We start from the raw sequence: 19221 nt of genomic DNA on the forward strand, positions 1-19221 counted from the left end.
TTGAGTGGTTCGCGCGGCACATGCCGCCGCGTCTTGCTGGGCGCCGCCGTCTGACCTAGTCGCGGTTCTCCCAAATTGCGGCAATCCAGCAGTACAGAGATCGTGAGCAGAATTTAGGCTGATGATGCACTTCAGCCAAATCGTCTGCATTCCATGCTGATGAGTGGATATCGCAAATCATTTGCATCGTGCTTGTAAACATTATCGATGTGTTACATCTAGGGATGCTATTACTCATTCGACTTTTGCATTAGGACAGGTGTCAGATTGCTGCAGTACGGACTGCATGCATTTCCATATCTTAACATAACGAATAAATGTAATTCACCAACAAATACCATCGATAACTTGCCTTACGCATGGAGCGGAGGTTTTTTGACGGAACATAACCGGAGCGTAACAATTGGTACACTGCTAACAAGCGTGTCTTTGCTGTGGTTGGATGGCGTAATTCAACGCTTAGGTAAAGTTGTAAATCATGCTGAGATCTAAAAAGTATCCAAACCCTTAAAGGCGAATCCCGTTGGCTGTCTTTCGTGATGACGGCACGCTCTTTTTTGTTCGGCACCTCAAGCTCACTTACAGGGAGTATCCCATTTTTCGTACTTTTTACTTATTGTTACACCAGGCGATTGCAATTGAATCAATACTATTAGTTTTCTCGAAATTCTTTGGAATGACTCAGAATCTCTATTTGAAGTAGCCGACCCCAGTGGGACACTCCCTTCAAGGGCCATACGGATGTTACCATTTTGGTACGTTACGCTGAGAAGAGCGCGACCAGGCGAGGGATTTCGCCCAGCGTGAACCAGCGTATTGCCAGGAAAGTGGACTGAGAACAGCCAAAAGTACATAATACAATTGTGGACAGATCCTCAGCACTGGCTGGCTCCGACGGAACAAGGCGTCTTCTTTGCCTTAGCGTCCGAATGTAGTATGGGTGCCGTGAACAGACGCCGTGGATAGTTGAATGCGAAACATTTTAGCTTCGCAAACCGCGAACGATTGACGGCTCAGTTTCAATCGCGGATCAATTGTGGACATTGTAGGCATTGTGGATATCTTGTGGAAATTTACGGATAATGGGCAGGTCGAGGTGATGCTGCTGCCGTGGGCGAGGGTTTCTTGATGGTAACGAGATCTGGCGTTGCGTGGCAGAATCGTCCAAATACATCACGCTCACGGGAAAGTGATAAAATCATGCCAACTTCAACAAGCATTGCTGTGGCCGCTGCCACGCCTACCGCCTCTTCCACCCATGCAAGGTGTGGTGGAATGGGCACGATGTGGCCGCTGCCACGCCTGCCATGCCGTCTCTTCCACCCATGCAAGGTGTGGTGGAATGGGCACGATGTGTTTGTCGACCGCACATCAGTGCTATCGAGCTGGTGAGTGCTATGCCTCAACACAGCACAGACCTGCAGATCAGGCGATGCATGATCCGCACGAGCTCCGTGACCACACTCTGTAGACAGGTGGGAGGACGAACACACTGACGTCAGGCGCAGCAAAGGTGCGCAACTAATCATAGTCATACGAGTCATACTTCCCCGCTTTTAGAGTTATACCGCCTCGCTCCTGGAGTCGTACTGCCTTGCTCCCTATACCGCCTCGCTCCTAGAATTATACCGCCTCGCTCCTTATAGTGCCTCGCTCCTAGAGTTATACCACGTCACTCCTTATACCGCCTCACTTCTAGGGTTATACCGCCTCGCTTCTTATACTGCCTCGCTCCTAGATCTGTACCGCCTCGCTCCTAGAGTTATACCACCTCGCTTCTAGAGTCGTACCGCCTCGCTCCTTATCCTACCTCGCTCCTCTCTCAGCGCCACGCCGGCTCCGCTGCCGCGGAACGTGCACCGCCAGTTGGCGATAATTGCAATCTCCGGTTCCCGTCTCGATCCCAGTCATCAGCCACTGTTGGCGGTCAGTCTCGGCTGTCCCAGCCTCAATCGCAGTCAACAGCCACGGCTCTGACAGTGCCGTAACAGGCCAGCACATACCGGCGGCCGGGAGTGGAGGCCTGCCATGTCGCGGGCGGCATCGCCGCTAATGCGGGACGAACAGCCGCCGATGGAAGCGGAATGCCGCCGATGCACGCCGCTCCGCGCCTGCTTAAACGGCGAACAATTGTCCGTGGTAAAGCACGCATTGTCGGATGTCCCTACGCTGAAGCGCAAAGAAAATATCGCAGTTTGACATAGCCGACCGATGCTGCTTGCCGCGAAGGGAATGCCCGCCTGTGGCCTTTATCTGGCAGGACGCCCAAGCCTTCTCTTCGGGAGGTGTGTTATGATTTCGGCGTCGCGGTGCATTCCTCGTCTGTTGGACTCCAGCCCGTCTATTAAGCCAGGTTCTGCCTGGTTCAGTGTGCCAACGTCTCCTGCTGGGGCGTCGAACCACCTGGCGCTGGGAGCGGCATCGCCGCGCTGGGCCAGCCGCCGGTCACCACCCCGGACCAGCTCCGATCACCGCTCCCGGACCAGCCGCCAATCACCGCCCCTGGACCAGCGCCGATCACCGCCCCCGGACCAGCCGCCCATCACCCGCCCCTGGAGCCTTCCCTCGCCAGCCGCCCGCTCACTCAGCTGCCGTTACCGGCTCGATCGTTCTGGACGGCTGAGATGCCGAGTGGGTGGGGGTGGGGACGTCACTCGCGCCTTCCAGAATCGCCAGATGACGCGATCGGCCGGTCGGCGGAGAGCTGCAGCTGCGGGGACCGGCGACCCGCGCGCGCGCGCTCCCCTCGCGCCGGGGACGGGCGAGCGTCAGCCCAGCTCGCGGGCCGGTCGCGTCCACCGCGGGCGACTGCCGCGCCAGACCACACGAGTGGACCGGCCGCCGGGATCTCGCGTTCCGTCTCACTGAGATCCGGCGCTGCGGGCTCGGCCGGTTCGCCCCTGCAGCCCCACCTGAGAGATCCAACGAGAATACGGATGACGGCGGCGGCGGCGCGCCAGTGACTCAGTGGGCCGCTAAAATTAGCCGAGCTCGCGTACTCGGCGCAGCCTCCAGCGCCGCCGCCAGTCCCGGTGTACCCCGACTGCCGCAAGCAGGCCAGCGCAGCTCCACCACAGCCCGGACCCACAGGTCGGTTTCCCCCGAGAGCGGCCGCGCTCCGCGGGGAAGGTCGGTGTCCCCTGGAGCGCGGTGGCGGCCGCGGTGTCGCCGGCCGGTGTCGTCCGTCAGAGTCGCATCCCCTGAACGGAAGGGTGGCAGATCGAGGTGTGCCGTTAGCCGTGAGACTGGGTCGGGCTGGTCGGTGAACCGGTGACGATGACCCCGATCAACGTCCATGGGGTGGACCACCTCGTTTCCTGATGAACTAATGGCCTCATTATCCGATATTTGCCCTTCGACATGTAGCGTTTGTGTCCGTTTTGCCCTGTTTTAACAGCCAACACAGCGGCAGCAGCCGCGTCATGCCATTCGCAGCCGCCCGTTGTTGCTCGGCTCGGCTGGCACCTTGCCACCAGCACGGTCCTGCTTTGTTCGACGTATGTCAAGCTAGATAGAGGCTGTGTGCGCACGCGTGAGCCTTGCAGGTCACGTCTGCGTGCCTGCAGGTGCCCTCCATCGGTCAGGTCATGCCTGCAGGTGCCCTCCATCGGTCAGGTCGTGCCTGCAGGTGCCCTTCATTGGTGAGGTCGTGCTTGTAGGTGCCCTCCATCGGTCAGGTCGTGCCTGCAGGTGCCCTCCATCGGTCAGGTCGTGCTTGTAGGTGCCCTCCATCGGTCAGGTCGTGCCTGCAGGTGCCCTCCACCGGTCACACGCGCTCCGGCGTGAGGTTCGCGCCTCAGGCCAGAAGTCGGGTCCGATCCTGCACGGTCGGGTCGGGTCCGGTCCGAGGCGCCTGGGGTGAATGGTCCGCCGCCGGTGGGTAGGTTTTTGTCACCCTCGCGCTCGCGCTCTCTCTGCCCGGCGCCGCCGTCGCGGCCAGAACGATCGGGGCGACGCGCCCGACCCGTCCGTGGCGAAGCCGGCTGCCGGCTGCGGAGCCTTGTCAGGTATTGGCCATCCGACTGCCGACCCGTGTCAGGTACTGGACATCCGACTGCCGACCCGTGTCAGGTACTGGGCGTCCGGTTTGGGGTCGTGTCAGGCACTGAGCGTCCGGACTGGGGCTGTGTCAGGTACTGGGTGGCGGGGCAGGGGCCGTGTCAGGTACTGGGTGGCGGGGCGGGGCCGTGTCGGGTAGTGGGTGCCGAGAATGGATTTGTGTCAGGTGCTGTGCTGTGAGCTGACTCATGCCGGGTGCTGTGTGTGTCGGAAGTGCCGAGAGTGGACTCGTGTCGGGTGTGGCGCCCCGGGAGATGATCGAAGGGATGTTCCCGTGTACACCGCGCGTGCAAGTTCGGCGGGAGATGATCTGATGTCTCCACGGTGGTTTGCTGATCTGAGACCAAGAACGCAGGCGATTCCAACTTCAACCTCTGCTGTACACAGCACCAGAAGTGAAGTCCAGGTGGTAGGGATCCCTCCATTGTCTGATACCGCCCTCTCGCGATGGTATTTTGGGTTCGGCGGTTTGTTTATCCTCCGGTGGTGCTCGCGCCGGCGCGATGTGGCGCGCCACTCCGAGCTCAATGAACAACTCATCCGGAATGCAGTGGCCAGGCGGCTCGGATAAACACCGTGTGGCGCCTCCACATCTATGCTCGCCCGCGTGTACGAGTTTGAAGGCGTTTTGGTGGTTAGATTCACCTTCGCCGCTCGGCCGGCCTGCCGTGGCGCACCGTTCCAACTGGCGCCGCGGCGTAGGGTCGACGCGTCGGCACCGACGGCGTGCCGCGCCACAGGCTGTTTACCTTGGAGCCGGGTGACGAGCGAGGCCGCCCTGTCCGCCGCCGGCGACGGCGGTGCCGCCCCTGTAGCTACCGCTTCCGCCGCCGGTGCCGCCCCCACAGCTACCGCTTCCGCCGCCGGTGCCGCCGTTGCAACTACCGCCGAGAACGCGGACGCCGCCGCCCCGCCGCCGCCAGCGCCCCCCCCCCCCCCCCTCCCATCACCCGCCCGGCGCCACCTCCGCCGTGGCCGCCTCCGCACTCGCCGCTCCCGACACCGCAGCCGCCGGACCGGAAGTCTCTAGGCTCCGGCGGGCGATATGGGCTTCCTATTATGTCAGCCGCTTCCGCGACGATATCAACCAGCTCACGGGAAGCGCTCTGCAGATGGAATTTTCGCTGTGGGTGCACCGAGCGAAGGCAGATGCGCCGGGCCCTGGCGTGACGTCATGACAGCCGCGTGGCGCCAGCTGACTGCTGTTTTGCGTTCTGCTTCGTTCTGCGTTCTGTATCGTTCCTTCCACTTCCAATAACCGATGCAGCGACAGCCAGGCTCCGACGTGTACTCCCTGGCCAGGTCGGCCCAGGTTGTAGGCTCCCTGGCCAGGATGTACTGGTGTCGGCAGGGGCGTTGTGACGTCGCCCAGAGGTGCCTGCTCCAAATCTGGTGTCCCATGTCTAAAGAATACGCGGTGGTTTTGCTTTGTACATTGTCCATTCCTGGATGACTTCTTGACGCTGCTGCTCCGTTCTGGGGAATTATCACAAGTGCTCAACACGGGTATAATTTTGGTAAAGGGAGATAAGAATTGTCGAACCAATGAGCTGCACTCAACCCGAATTACATCCAAGCTAGAACACTCGGTTCTCTGTGTTCTAATTAAGAGCTACAAGGTGTTGCTGTTCATCTGCAACCGTTTGCATCTAATTATTGTAGTTGCGCGTCAATGATTAACTTGTGTAAGGCCACAACAAAAATGAGCATTTCCCTTAATAGTAGACTGAAACCGGTACTGGGGAAAGTCAGCTGTATGTGCGTCTCCACGCATTCAACAGAGGATAATATGAGAATGTTCTCACCTTCCAGTGACCTCATGTGGTGTCATGAGGATGACAGCCCCGTGCGGACAACACACGATGCAGCAGTAGAGCGTGACCAAAGTGAGGCTGGAAGCGTACAACTACGCCGTTGCCTGGCGTTGGTGGTCACGCTCTCGATTTCACCTGACTCATCATTCATCATGGGCGATAATTATTGCCTGATTTTGACTTTACATCACTTCCTTGAACAGGATGCATCAAGTCGCTTCAAGCCCTCACTCACGTACGAGCTCTGAATCATTTCAATACGCGTGACTGCCGCGGCGTTTGATGGACTGGCCCACAGCGCAAAAGCCGTGTTTGAAGTGCGGAGGCGGTCACGCTCACGTGGCAAGAAGCGTCGCCCAGCGGCGTGACTTGTGGCTTAGTGCAGGTGCACAAAAGTCTCTTTCCAGGCGTCTTGCCGTTTTTTAACCCTGATCAGTGACGTAGACAAGGGGATGTTTTTGGGGCTATAGCCACCCCCTGGAGGTGGCGGGGTCCCTGGGACGAACGTCCTGGTGCTTAGTTTAGCTGTTTAACGCTAGTAGGGCTTATCAAACATCCAAAAACGGACATCTGAGGCATTCACATAGGGTCCCAAACTTACAAAGACCCTCTAAATCCCAAAACCGGGTTCCTGTAGCAACGAAGAGGGACGCTTTTGGCTGCACAGCCCCTACAGGGATCCGATTTGGTCCCCCCCCCCTTCCCCCTAGGCGAATATTGGCTACACCACTAGCCCTGACAATCTCCTCCTACGTTCCGGTGAACAGTAGTGAACAATATAACAATGGGCCCTAAGATTGCCAGCGGTTCCAAAAGCCTAATTTTTAAAGGCATTGGCCTTTCCGAGAAGTGGCGTTTGAGTCAGCTGCTTAGAAGGTGGTGACACATTCTCCTGATTAATTTGGCAACCGTTGTTTGGTTGTGAGTCGTCTCTTTGCACTCTAATAATGTTACGAAGTTTCTGTCCTGGAATGGACCCGCGGGATTTAACTGTGTGCTGGTGTTTCGTGCAGATAGAAATTTCATCTAAAGAACACGTAGTCTTCCCCGCGTGCGCTTCTGCTTAAGGCTTGTTTGATGAAACTAGTCTCGCTGAAAAACCTGTTTAGAACGTTGAGATGTACAAGAGATGTTATTCAATTCAGCAGTTGCACAAGGTAGACTACTTGATATTTAGCAAGCCACCTTGTATATGATGCACACCAGATAACAGATGCCAGATCGAGTGCGTCCCACACGTTGTCGTAGTGCGCGGCGAGTTATGGCCACCACTGTCCTGAAGTCACGGCTGGGCGGTCCCCGGGCATCACGGGCTAGCCCGGCCTGACCTCTCGTAGGCGCATGACTCGCAGTGCTGGGGCGTCGGTTGGGCGCAGAGGCCTATCCACGGATGAAGAACACAGAGTACACCAGTAATGTGGGCGCAGCTTAAGGGTGTAGTTTCCTATTCAGTTTGAAGGGACTTCAACTTCCCCAGCGCGAAGAGGAAAGTGAGTTAAATTTGGAGAAAGCCTTTTTTAGTTTGTTGAAGGGTTAAAACACAGTTTTCTCCCTCAGGACACTCCCCACTTATCTTTTATCTTACTATCTCCCATCTTTTTCTTCTTCCATCTTTTTTATCTTCTTGTCTCCCACTATCACTTATCCTTCAAAGCTGAGTATCTGGCCAAGTGGAACAGAGCTGACTCACATGAACCTTTTGAAAGCATTGCATGTGAGGGTGTTGGTAAGACGGCGCGTCGAGTGACTGCTTCTCAAACATGCTATTTTTGGAAGAGTAGTTTGTTCGGTTGGCTTGGATAGCAGCACCACTGAGCCATACATATTGACCATGCCGGTTCATGCCAAACGCGGCCGGTGGCTAACGTCCGTGGGATGCGCACGCGCCTCGGAGATCGGGTCACACGCGTCACGTGACGGCGCGCCGGGCGCCTAGTCGGGCCGCCTGGCCGGCCGCTGGCGTGGTTCCGGGCGCCAGCAGACTACAGCCATACTGTTGACTGGCGCAGGCGAAATATCTCCCCGGTGACAACGTGCGCGCATGACTCACAGCAGACGGGCGCCGCAGCGGCGTGCGGCTCCATATGACGCCCGTTCCCGGCGGGCGGCAGCGGGGGGGTCTGTCTCGCGCGCTCCCAAACATCCCGCTGCGGGCGCGGTCTGTCGCTCCGCTGCTGGCCGGCCGGGTCAGGTTGCACTCGTGACGGCTCATTGTGCACTGCCTGGTGCACACAGTCACACAGTCACACAGCACAGTAACGAGGACAGGAAGCCCGGCCACCGGCGATGCTGACGTCATGCCGGTCTGCATGGCAGGGCGGCTGCCGCGGCGACCTGACGAGTGGTGTGCAGAGCGAGGCCGTGTGCGCTGGTGCGCTGCTTCCCTATGATGCTCGATGAGGGCTATGAGACGGGTTTCACTGGTTTCGCGATGTTAAGATGTGCTTGGCATTGTGTCAAATAGAGCGCCACTGGTGTTGCTATGCCTCTGCATTTCCGAGGGGCCAGTGTTATGACTGTAAACAGGGTTTCCGTGCTGTGGCGTGGCAATGCCTAAGCATTTTTCATGTCCTTCAGCCTTCATGGTGGGTTTATTACTAGGAGCGGTGTCCGGATCTAGAGTGTGTGGGGGGGGGGGGGCAGGGGGTGCAGTGGCGGCCTCCCCTTCCCCCCGACTGCGGCTCAGTGGTGTGTGTTAGGGGTACCACGTAACAGCTCTGTAGTCACAAAACCCTTCACTTTGGGCAAAAGTAGACTTAAAATATTGAGGAGGAAAACATGTGATTGTCTCTCTGCCCTGTTCATTGCCCCTCCGCGGTGTCCTTCGTCCTTGTCGATGACAACAGCGGATTCCTCTGCCACAGTTGTCCATGCTGTCTGTCTCTGAGACCCGAGATGATTGCACCCAAAGCCCGTCAGCTTCTTTCCGGATCCACCACCCACCGAGAGCTTCTCCTTCCAGCCCTCCGGGTCCAGCGGCGGATCACCTCTGTGCTCCTATCACACATTCGCTCATCGGGCAGCGACAAACACCGACCACCGACCAAGCGGCCTCCGGCTGACGCTGGCCGCTTCCCTCCACAGACGGCCCGCACGCCGCGCCACCGTGACTTGGCCGCGTGCCAGCGCTGTCGTCTGCCACCGGCGCGTTTTCGGCTGTTTTCGTGTGGCGTGGCGTGTGGCTGGACTCCGTCAGCGCCGACGGCGACCCTCGCCGTGACCCTGACCCGAGCCGGTGTGCGCGCACTCGCGTGCTGAGCTCGCCGAGCGCGGCCCTCCGCGCCCAGCGCGTGCTCGGCGCAATCCGCCGTTTTTGCCCGCGTGCTCGGGCGGCGACCAAGTGTGACGTCATTGTAAATGTCGGAGGGGCGCGAACGAGAGGGCGGGGGGGGGGGGGGCTTGCGACGACGGCCAGGACGAGGGAAGGTCAGGGAGGGTCTCAGTGGATCGTCCGTCGCGGAGGCCTGGGGTTAGAGATAATCGGTGCGTGCCAGCCCATGGACTTCGTACTTAAGGCGATTCCAGAGTAGCATGAGCCCGCTGATGGCGTGGTAGTCATTAGCGCAGCATCTGATTTGTATGATTTACTACCAAGAAGGATCCAATCGTTTCATACTCAAGTAGTGTAGTTTGAAGCGATCCTCGATGACCCAGTTGCAAGAGAAAGAAACGTATTGTGGTGTCGTGTATTTCACAAGCACCAGGTTCCGAGCGAAATAGTGCTGATCGTTTGCGGCATGAGTGTTCTTGCAATGTTGACGGCGTTCTCGGAGACAGCGATGATGGTTTCTGAGATTTATGTCTGCCGGTGATTACAAAGCCGGAACTGCAGGGGTTGTTGGCCGTGTTTTGGTACGCCTGGAGTGAGCGCTAAGTTCGCGCATGGCGTCAAACTGTGCGTCATGTCCGATTTCTGCCTTGTAATTATGCACGTACGTCAAGCGCGTCGGTACAGTTTATGGGGCTGCCACAGCATTATGCACTTCACGTGATTAAATAGCCTCTGCTGCTACTAAACACATGTCAGTGTGTTGATTGACTGTCCACGGTAGCTTATTTCGTCCAAACGAATGACTCGGGGAAAGCCCGAACATTTCCGTTCGTGACCGTTCCCCGGCACTACCGGTGCTCGGGTCATTAATATCCCGTACCGCTTGAGCGTCTCCTTCGCTTGACTGGAGATGAGGAGCGCGCCACTCATCTCCAGGTCAACGGGAACGCCTCGGCATGGCTGCCGGCGTGACGAGGCAGATCCGGCCACGCATCACGTGTCCGCTGCGGGGGCCGGGGATGACCCCGTGTGAGCTCCGGTCACCACGCCTGCGGCACTGACCCGCGGAGCGGGACAGGGTGGGTCCCCCTCCCCCCCCCCTTCTCCCCCCCCCCCAGAGACCCGGCTGCCGTGTCCACCGCCGAGTGACCGGCTTACCTGACCGCGGTGTCCGCTTTTGCCGACAGTTAGCGCCACCGTCGCACCATGGCCTCAAACGGGCACGAGCAGGCGTACGCGGCCAGTCCGCAGCGCGACCAGCCCGAGGAGGAGGAGATGTTGGCCGAGGAGCGTGACCTCGCCGAGGACGCCCAGTGGAAGCGCATCCAGCAGAACACGTTCACGCGCTGGGCCAACGAGCACCTGAAGAACGCCAGCAAGCACATCTACTCGCTGGAGACGGACCTCGAGGATGGCCTCGTGCTCATCTCCCTCATCGAGGTGCTCAGCGGGAAGCGGATGCCCAAGCACAGCAAGCGGCCCACCTTCCGCTCCCAGAAAGCTGGAGAACGTGTCCGTGGCGCTCAAGTTCCTCGAGCGCGACGAGAACATAAAGATCGTCAACATCGGTGAGTGGCGACGCGCGGAGGGCGGATAGGAGGGGAGGGGCGTCAGATCGTGAGAGCGACTCGGCCCGAAAACAGGCCTGCTGATTGGCGCATCCCGTGCTGCCGTGTGGTGCATCACACCTCGGCAGACAAGAAACCCTGACGCACGATCGCATGTGCGAAGCGAGCGATATCGCGGCACCTGCCGTCGATGCATCGGCAAGGTCTTAACTGGGATCTGCAAGGTCAACCCTAGCGCGGTTATGCTGCAAGTATGATCTAGCTGAGGCATAGCCGTGGTCCAGGCAGGTGTCAGCCTTTCCCCACCAGCATGCACCTGCGTGACGCCGCCTCGGCCGCCACGTGCTTAGTTTCTCGGTCTCGCCTGTCAACTCAGGATCACGTCAGCGCCATACCGTGAATTACGGCAGTCCGTGCCGCGGTCCCCCGCGACCTGTCAACATGCCGTCAGCAGTGCCGGGAATCCAGGCGGCCGGCGCAGTTTGCGGGGCGGTCGATAGGGCAGGAAGTGGTCGGTGACATGCGGAGGTGGCGAGCGCCGGCCGGCTGGTCAGGGCTTCTGCTCTTCCGTTATCGATTCCCTGCAACTACCGGGGCCTCCCTCCCATGGTTCCGTCTGTGTGCTTGGGGTGCCGGTCGTGTAGTGGTTGACGCGTCTGCGTTAACCACCGCGCGTCTGGGAAACCAGAGGTACGGGGTTCGATTCCCCGCGGTGCCCGCCCTTCCTGCCAGGGTTAGAGGCAGGCGACGCCATATAGCCTCGGCAGCTGAGTGCGTCGTAAAGCCCCAAAGACACACACACGTCTCTGCGCTTGGCCAAACGTTGGGTCGGCCGGTTGCATGGCGATCAGAGATGGCCGATATGTCACGTGTGATGGCTACGTGGCCTAACGTCACCCACTCGGGCAAAGTGTCACCGGTTGGCGTCTCGTGCAACTGAGGTCAGTCATGGCGTCTAATCACTTCGCGACGGACTTTAGTTCTGTCTTGCCAGAACACCACCGGGGATTTCTAAGCAACTGAGATGATGTCATTCGCACCGTGATAGATCCACTAGGATTTGATGCATAAACTGAGTCCAAGTACTTTGCTCCGATCAAGCGCTTGGTGATTAGCTCGACGTAAACAAGGATAACCTATCTGGATTGAGTGAGATGTTTTGCTTCTGATGAGGGGCACATGTTCAGATATATCTCGCAGAAAATTGGATTCTAAAGCGAACCGTGTTAGGCGAATATTCAAATGCTAGAGCCGCGAAGTTGTCGAAAGCCGTTGAAAGCCGTTGACAGCCGTCTCACACCTAACCGACTGGCGCATTGTACGCCACTCGAGCGTCAGAAGCACCTGTGTACACAACGCCAGCTCAGCCGTCAAATAGACGCCCTTCTGGGAGTGGTGCCACCGTCTCGATAGTCAACTCATCGGGGCCGACGTTGCCGTGGTTCAGACGACTCGGCCGCGCCGGCCGGGCGGCCAGGGGCCGAGGCGCGTGCGAGGCCGCGCCGGCCGGAGGACCCGAAGCCGAGGCGCGTGCGAGGCGGTGCGTTAGACGGCTCGGCCACACCGGACGGAGGACCCGAGGCCGAGGCACGTACGAGACGGTGCGTTAGACGACTCGGCCACGCTGGCCGGGGACCCGAGGCCGAGGCGCGTGCAAGGACTCGCGTTAGACGGCTCGGCCACGCTGTCCGGGGGACCCGAGGCCGAGGCGCGTGCGAGAACTCGCGTTAGACGACTCGGCCACGCTGGCCGGGGGACCCGAGGCCGAGGCGCGTGCGAGGCCGCGAGGTCTGCCGCACACCGCCGAGCAGGGACACCTCATGTACGACGACTTTGTCCGCTATCAGGCAGATCGGCACACCGGGCGGTGCAGCACTAGCACAGCCTTCTGTGCACGGGGCTCGAGATGCACTTCCATAGCCCACGGCGTCTCGACCACGTTGCTCGATCGCTAGCAGATGCAGTTGTCGGTGTGTATTAGAGGCTCTGTATCAGTTGTGCTGCAGATACTATCGGTTAACTTTGAGCTGGTTTTGATGTGAAGATGACGACCACTTGTAAAATAACCCGGTAGGTCTACCACGCACGATTTTCACGAATTGGTTTCCTTATTTCTCATCTTTCGGTCTCATAGAAACCACGTTATAAAGCACTGAGTGTCGAATCAAAGACACAGTCTTACCGTTATCGACGATGTTGACCGAACTAGAGCTGCAGAATGCGACCATAAAAGTCGCGATTGCTTGTTCAATCATGGCAGTGATAAGCTCTCCGCCCCACGGCGACCTAAGCGAAGGGTTGCCGTAGTGGTAATCACGGCAGTGCCTGTTACGCGAGGTTATCACCAATGGAGCGGAAATTTTCGACGTTAATGCACTGAAACCATATACTTCAAAGTTGATGCCTTTTGCAAAATTAACTTTTGCAAAGTTCTGTTCGATGCACACCCGTATAATTTTTATCTCATTCGATTGTCCTCTGGCTAGTGCCAGTTCCAAAAGACAGATGACAAAACTCCGACAGGTTCGGGTACGGCGAGCCCCTACGAAGCACCGGCGAAGGTCACAGCATGGCGGTGGACCTTTACACTGGTGCAAACCCCGAAAGAGGCACTCAGTGTGATGAAGGTCACATACTGTGCGCACCGGCGCAAGGGGTGCATACCTCGCAAGCCGTTAAACCTCTCGCTCCACATGCGACCGTTGCCTAAAGCCGAACGAGGATTTTCCCCGGACTTACCCAAACCACCTCCCGGACCAGGGTTCGCGCCCTGTACTCCCTCATTCGCCCACTGCGTGTGCGATACGGTGTCCGTGCGCGCGTTTCGACCGACTCAGATCACATTCTAGCCCGAAATTTGCTGCGTGACGTGGCGTCGCGGCGTGCAGACGTCGCCCGCGGCCGGTAGACACACCTCACGTGCTACGAACGCTGACGTCATCGGCGGCAGGAGCCGCACCGGCGGCCGTTGGCCGGACCGACGCCGCCGGTCGGCACCACCGAGTCCGCAGCCGGACCTGGTGACGTCACCGACGAGCAGTGACGTCATTCGTGGGCGGGAAGGTGGGGCGATGGCCATGCCTCCCGCAACTTTTGAACGGTTATGGGCTGAGCCTGTGACATTGCATGGAAAAGGGAGTGAAAACGCCCACGTCCCCTCCCGCGCACTGGGTCAGGCTCTTCGCTTCTGACGTCATCTGCAACGGCAGTGACGTCATGGTCGGCCAGGGGCAGCGGGCTTGGCTCTGCAGCGGCGGGCTGGACCTGCAGCCTAATTGGTTCAATGGCGTCGCCGCCCAGCTGGCTGGCTGGCCCTCGAGCGGCAATGACCGGCGGAGCGGACGGCCGACTGCGGCCGGCGGCTGGCTGTGGCCGGGTCAGACCGAACACTACGGCCGACTGTGGCCGGGTCTGACCGAACGCTACGGCCGACTGTGGCCGGGTCCGACCGAACACTACGGCCGACTGCGGCCGGGTCCGACCGAACACTACGGCCGACTGCGGCCGAGTCCGACCGAACACTACGGCCGGCTGCGGCCGGGTTCAGCCAAACACTGTGATGCAGGTCACCAATATGGTCTGATGTATTGGGGTTCCAGTCCGGTCCAGGCGGTGGCTTCGACGTGAGGCGATGCAGGTCACCGATCTGGTCCGATGTGTCGGCACCAGTCCTGTCCGGGCGGTGCAGGTCACCGATCTGGTCTAATGAGCCGGCACCAGTCCGGATCGGGCGGTGCATGTCACCGATCTGGTCTGACAGGTCCCGGTGCGGCCTGGGAGCGGAAGCGGTCGACCACCGCCACGCCTGCAGTGGAAGAGCGGCGGCGGCGGCGGCGGCGTCACGGCTGACCCTGCACCGCGCCGCCGACCCCTGACCTGAGCAGTCGCCGCCGCCGCCGCCGGCCGGCTGCGCCAGACACGAATACCGGAGCACTGCAGCGCAGTCGGCCCAGCTTTGAGGAACGATTTGCGCAGGCCGCTCACCGCTGGGGTCAAGCGGTGACCTGGTGGGCTTTGCAGAGGTCAGGCACCCATCACGTGCGCTGTGTCGGGGCATTACGAATTGTACCTGATCATGACGATATGATTCGGAGAACATCATTATATCAGGATTCCCTCATTTTTGCATTTGGTTTTGTCCGTTTGGTTACATATGCCCTCTTTACGCGTATGAAAGGTAATGATTTCCGAACCATCATGGCTTCTATCGAGCCACTGCCGTACGCCATCCGGAGCCACTATGGCCGTTACCTGGTCGCCATGCCTGATCTTTACATCTGGGTCGCCATGCCTGATCTATATATCTGGGTCGCCATGCCTGATCTGCACGTCTGTCCGGAGTAGGAACACAGCCGTGGAAGCCCACAAATCCTATAAAAAGTAGCAGTCTTGTAACATACAAGCTCAGGTGTATCCAGTTTACAAGTGCAGAGTTACAAGTCACAGTTACAGTTTATAAGCCTGTGGGCCCGCAGGCTCTCTGCTCTCTCAGCACTGCTCAGTGATGTCCAGCAGGTAGAACAGTTTTGAGGTGTGCAGGTATGTAGGTGCGAATGGGAATGCTGAAATCACGTTGCTGTGACCAAGCTGCTGAAGGGCACACCATCCTGTAGCGATATGTTGATACTGTGGTATATTCGCGTGAAGTTAGCATGGTCACTGCCACACCCACCACGCTGCATCCTCGTAGCTGCCCATAGGTCTCCCTCAGGGGGCGGGGGAGAACTCCGAGTCCTCGGTCAGCCCCGGCGCGGGGCGCCGCGCGTGTGACGGTCGGGAGCTCCGCGCGTCTCCGGCGCGCCATCAGAGCACCTGTCGTCCGGCCGACGGTGACTATCGACTATCGATGGAGCGTCGTCACCGCGCCGCAGCCCCGTTAGCGGCCGTGATCGGCGGCCCACGTGACTCGTCACGGTGGCCGGCTGCCGGACCACGTGACCGCCGGTCGCGCGCTGGCCGGCGCGGCGCCGGCGCGTGACCGGCGGGAGGGACGCGTGGAGCGGTCACCGGTCAGACGCAGGGACGCGGAACTGTACAGGGATTTGGCACAGCGGTACAGCGCCACACCCGGTCCAGTGGCGGTACCTGTTTCGAAGCCCGCTTCCGGGCGTGTACGATGACGAGGACAAGAGCGGCAGCAGTATCTGAGTACCTGGCCTGGTACACGAGCTGAGCCGGCGTGCGCCCGAAGATGCGGTTCAAACTTAGGTCATGTCACGCCGGGTGATCGCAAAGAGCGCAGCTGTGCCGCCTCTAACTCGCTCTCGCCGAACCAACGCGCTGCACCCCATCTATGCAGCACCCTGCGAGTGGAGCTAACTCCGTGGGGGGGGGGGGGAGCTGGAGTGGTCACTCGCCACTTGGCCGGAGTGGGGGAGAGGGAGCGGGGGCGGAGGCGGAGGCGGCGGGGGGGGGGGGGGGCTAACGCGCGGGTGTCGGCTGCGATCGTTGCGCGGCCCGAGCGCAGCTGTCGACGCGAGCGCCGTCACCTGTATAATGTGCGGCACCGCCGACACCGGCGGCCGGCGGCGCGGGGCGACCGAGACGGTTCCAACGCCTCTGGGAGTGACGCGCGCGGCGCGGCGCACGAGGCGACTGCCAGGGACGGCGGCGGCCGCGCTCTGGCGCCCTCACTGTACAACTACATTCTTCCGTTTGATCGTTTGCTTTTGTTTTTTGTTTGCTTTGTTTTGTTTTGTTTTGTTTTTTTGCTGTGGATGCTTGTAGGATTCGATTTGTTAATGAGTCGCGTACGGTTAGGAAGCTTTTGTACGTCATGGATTTCTTTCCGTCTGTCATTATCTGGCCGAAATCATTCAAAAAGTGTCCCAAGTGCACAATCGACCTAATGGCAAAGACATCTATGAGATGGGAAATCTGGCTTCTATATATATATATATATATATATATATATACGCGCTGCGGGAACTCTCCATCTTTGTTTTATCTCGCCCTATACCTTTTATGTCATCCAACCTTATGCCAGACGCTGTGAAGAAATGACCGTGCGACTAATATGGTCAGTGTCGCCCGTCCAGCGGGACCATTCCTGTCGCACGTTCGTCTGCGGCACGATGTCCACTGCACCCCGGGGCTACCGTAAAATATTGCCCGGCGGGAGATGGATGGTACCAGCTCAACACCTAAGAGGGCCGTCAAGGTCGCAGACCACGTCACAGGGGGGGGGGGGGGATAGGGCTCGGTAGGTGGTCACACCAGCAGCGGCAAGGGTCAGTCAAGCAGCGCGTAGCGGCAGCCCCAGTGACGTCACAGGGATCTGATGCCCGGGTGTCCCGCCGATGATCTATCGGTTCCGTCTGACGTTTTTGAGAGGTGAAATCGGGAATACGGCGCCAGATATGACGCGTGGTGTTGTCCATCACTGTAGCCCGGTTGTTACACCCCGCCCGTGGTGTGGCGTTCACGTCCCCTTAGACGCTCCCTGTTTGCTCCTGGCTGAGATGGCCAGCAGCCGGTGGCAGTGGCCGCGCTAAAGGTCGAGTGACGTCAGGGGTAGGACGTACCGTGCCGAGCATTACGGCACGTCAAGCTTTCGCCGCTGCATTCTGCCGCTGACCCGGAATCTCGAGACCGGATGATGGGTTCAGGGCTCACGCAACCAGCCCTGTTCAGGGCGGGGCTGATTCTAGAAATGTATCCGGTCAATAGCTTGTGCTGAATATACGCTCTTTGAAATGTTCAAACCATGGATCGGCGCACCGCTAGAGACGTCACGAAAGGCCACAGAAGTGAATGACCCTGCCCACCTCCATTGCCAATATCCATGGGCGATGCCCACCACACACCTCTCGTAAACCGAGAAAGGAGCCTCCAACCAGGACCCTCAGGTGCCAAACAAAAGCAGCGTCATATATCCCCGGGCGTGCGGAGATGGGAGAACTGGATGCCACCACTTTCTAAAAATTTGGCGTAAGCCCGAACAGCGTCGACTGGAAGAATATAACCAAAAATGGTTTTCGCCCCTCCCAAAGTTCTTCTCTCTCAAAGTTCCTCAAAGTTCCAAAGTTCCAAAGAACTCCCCTTGCCGCTGCATATTTCCAGCAGCACCCCCAGCCAGCACCCTCGCCCTCTGCGGCTCCTCAGCCGGCTGCCGAGCAGCTGCCGGTGCCAGCGGCCTGTCCGGGCCGGGCCGCGGCCGGCGCCCCAGTGCCGGCTACGCACGCGCGGCTCTGATTCAGCTGAGGACAAGGTCGCGGGCCGCGCCAGCCTGACGTGACCTTATATGGGGCGGGTGCGGACCGGCGCCGGCCGGGCGGGCGGCGGGCGGCGGCCGCCCGTTGCTCGCCGCCCGCCCGCCCGCCTGGAAGAAGCCGCGGAGAATGATCAAGCCGAAGCGATTTACGGCCGTTTTGTCTCGGGCTGCTCGTAAAGGCAGCGTCCCATTAGTGTCTCGGGGTCCGGGGCGCGAGCCGGCCCAGATGGTGGCGGACCGGCGCTTCGCCTCTGCGCCCGCCGGTCCTCAGAGCGGGCCGTTCACCCCTGCCGCTCCTTGCACAGTGTCGGTTTGTGATGGGCGGTTTTGCACACCTGACGGCTGAGATCCACCCCTTAACGCATTCTGACCGAGCGTTGCAAGAATGGCTCGGCCGGGTGCGGGTGGAGGTGGGGGCCGACGTGGGGGGGGGGGGGGGGGGAGTCGCCCGGCTGCGCGCCTCCTCGGTGGAACGTCCTGAGCTCTGGTTGGATCGGTGCCTGCCGCGAGCGGGTGGAGCCGACAGACTCCGCTGCCCCTGGATCCGGACGGCGACGGAACACGAAGGGAGACCTCACTTCTATCCACGCGCCGGGAGAGAGGAGACTCGTGGAGGTTGTTGTCCTTATTCTCGATGGCTGTGATAAAGTAACTCATCTCGGCGATCGTGTTGGTCCACGCAGAACAACTTTTTTGGAAATTTTTTAATTCGTTGGGCTGCTGATATCATTAAAAACAGCATCAAAATAATTGTTCGCCTGCTATAAGATAACATAGCAGCAAACTGTGAAATCCTTTTTCTGATATTCCATTGTCTGACAACTGCATCTGAATGGGTTTATTGCCGATTTTGCCTGGTCCCTGGCTTATCGGGTATGGGCAGAGGCGTGTTGCCCGTTAGCAGTTATCAGCAAGTGATGGCGGTTCAGTGATTGCATAATTAATCTTATCCACAAACGAGCCTTTCAATTTTACATTTAGCGGTTGCCTGCATCGTATCTGGTCTGCGCCCGCCGTAATCTATTGACCTGTTTTCTCGCCCTGCGTGCCGCCAGGATCAAAGTGCAAGGTAAAACCGTCCGCACTAGGCGCACACCCATACGCCAGACCCCGGGTGTGTGGCGTAGCCGACCTGCAGCTTCAGTCAGTTCCCCGCCTGCCGCCGTCGGTTCCCTGCCCTGTTGATGCGCGCCCCGTCCCGCCCGCCGCCGCCAGACGGCCGTCTGCAGTGTTGCAAGGCTGCAGGTCTGCAGCGCGGCTGCGCGGCCGCGCCGGCGGTGACGCGCTGGGCGCCTC

General features: G+C 59.3%; 1 pseudogene; it reads left to right on the forward strand.

The window, feature by feature from the left end:
- Nucleotides 1–2942: 2942 nt before the first annotated feature.
- LOC119108954 (filamin-A-like) overlaps nt 2943–19221 on the forward strand; it is a 63762-nt pseudogene continuing 47483 nt past the window's right edge.

The sequence above is a fragment of the Pollicipes pollicipes genome, unplaced genomic scaffold (genome assembly GCF_011947565.3).
Source record: "Pollicipes pollicipes isolate AB1234 unplaced genomic scaffold, Ppol_2.1 Scaffold_712;HRSCAF=819_pilon_pilon_pilon, whole genome shotgun sequence".
Classification (NCBI taxonomy): domain Eukaryota; kingdom Metazoa; phylum Arthropoda; class Thecostraca; order Pollicipedomorpha; family Pollicipedidae; genus Pollicipes; species Pollicipes pollicipes.